The 1,797-nt window shown below is 52.5% G+C and overlaps 1 long non-coding RNA gene across 1 annotated transcript; it reads left to right on the forward strand.

Annotated features, from left to right (window-relative positions):
* The first annotated feature begins 1,244 nt into the window (after positions 1–1,244).
* Positions 1,245–1,525, forward strand: LOC139801766 (uncharacterized). The gene is made up of 3 exons (XR_011728301.1): positions 1,245–1,287; positions 1,362–1,402; positions 1,476–1,525. It is a non-coding gene; the product is annotated as an uncharacterized lncRNA (long non-coding RNA).
* Positions 1,526–1,797: the final 272 nt, after the last annotated feature.

The raw sequence follows: 1,797 nt of genomic DNA on the forward strand, positions 1-1,797 counted from the left end.
GTCTTGTGACTCACATGGCTGTGTCTTTGGTCAGTCTGTGCCTGTGAGTGTTTGGCTTGGAGCTGCCCTGCCTGCTGTGTAGGTTCAGGGGCCATGGGAAGCGCCGTTAACTGACCGACTCGGTGCTGAGCAGCTTCCCAGTGATTTGCATAATCCTGTTTTTCAGATCCCACATGTCAATGACCATCAAGAATCCGATGGAGGAGGAGAGGAGGCCGCCATCCAAAGGTTGGTCAGGGTGTGCAGTTGGTGGGAAGGTGCCTCCTTTGGCTGTTCCACCGCATTATGGTGTGTTGTCATTTTGAAGGCGGAGGCGGCGAGCGAAGCGAGATACGGACACCGGAGGTGGCTGTGGCAAGGTGAGCAAAGGCTGGTGGGCTGGAGGAGCAGTTATTCTCAGGTGTTGTATTATTGGCTGGTCATGAACATCCCTTGTTGTTTGTGGTTTATTTCAGGTGCACTCCTAACCCTGTTTTGGCACCCCAAAGAGATGGCAGGCAGATGGGTGAGAGGCCGAGGAAGGAAGGAAGCAGGAGATGGACATCACAGTGGGCTGCTTGTTGTTGGGGACAATATCTCGGCGTGTGCCTTTTGCTTTGACTTTCGCAGGTGTCACACACAGTGCCGGAGTGACAAAGCCATGTCTTGAGGAACAGTCGGAGAAGGTGAGATGTCTGTGGGCTGGGTCAGCCATGTATTAACATCAACTCTGTTAAAGGTTTCCCTTATGTTTCAGGTGCTGTGCGTGCCACCTTTGGAACCGGATGAGCACTGAAGGTGAGCTGGGGTGGTAGAGAGTGGGTTCATGGAGCTGGTGGCTGCTGATCAGCAGAACAGTAACTCTTTCTCTTGGTCTTCTAGGTGTCCAAAGCAGTGGTGGACACAGCATTCAACTCTGGATCAAGGAGGTGAGTGGAACTGGGTGGGGCTCTTTTGAGGCGGTGCGTGTAGTGTAAGTGGTTGTTAATGGCTGAAGTGCACCTTATTGGTGACACTGTTTCTGATTTTCCTTTCTTTCTGATTGCAGGTGATGAAGACGAACATGCCCGTCAGACAGCGTGGTGTTTTGCTGGACATAGATCCAAAACCACCATCCCTCAGGAAGATAAGTTGAGGGACTGAACTCAAGTGCTGAGGTTGGGAGTTGTTGCAGAAGGGATCTGGAAGTTTTCTGAGCAAAGGCTGGTGTGGGCTGCCTGTTGTTTTAGGCAGTATCTCGGCACGTGCTTTTGCTTTGACTTTTGCAGGTGCCACGCAAAACCACGCGTTGAGGAGCGGTCTGAGAAGGTGAGATGGTTGCAGGCTGGATCATTCAGAGATTTTGCTTCAACTCGGTTAAGGGTTTCCCTTTGTTTTTGCAGGAGCTGCGCGTGCCACCTTTGGAGGGGGAAGAGCGCTGGAGGTGAGACGGGATGGTAACAAGGAGGCTCGATCTGACAAGCAGAACGGGAATTTTGTGTCTCCTGGTGTTTCAGGTGCCAGAAGCGATGGTGGCCATAACGTGTGGAAGGGGAAGGTGAGCAGGGCGAGTCGGGGGCTATGAGGAGCTTGTGGAAGGGGTTGGTATTTAGCTGACGTCCTATTTCTGGTGGCACTGCCGTTTGTTGTTGCAGATGCTGAGGAGGAACTCTGTGGTTTTGGGAAGGTTCCCGTCAGCCAATGTGGGTTACTTTTCTGTCCAGTGCTTCAGAGCCCCAGCCGTTTGAAAGGTAAGAGAAAGGGAGGATGGTTGGGGAGGGTCTGCGTGGAGGGGTCAAGGTTAGGAATCGCCGGCTCGGGTTTTAAAGTTACTGTAGG

Source organism: Heliangelus exortis, chromosome 12, assembly GCF_036169615.1.
Source record: "Heliangelus exortis chromosome 12, bHelExo1.hap1, whole genome shotgun sequence".
Lineage (NCBI taxonomy): Eukaryota > Metazoa > Chordata > Aves > Apodiformes > Trochilidae > Heliangelus > Heliangelus exortis.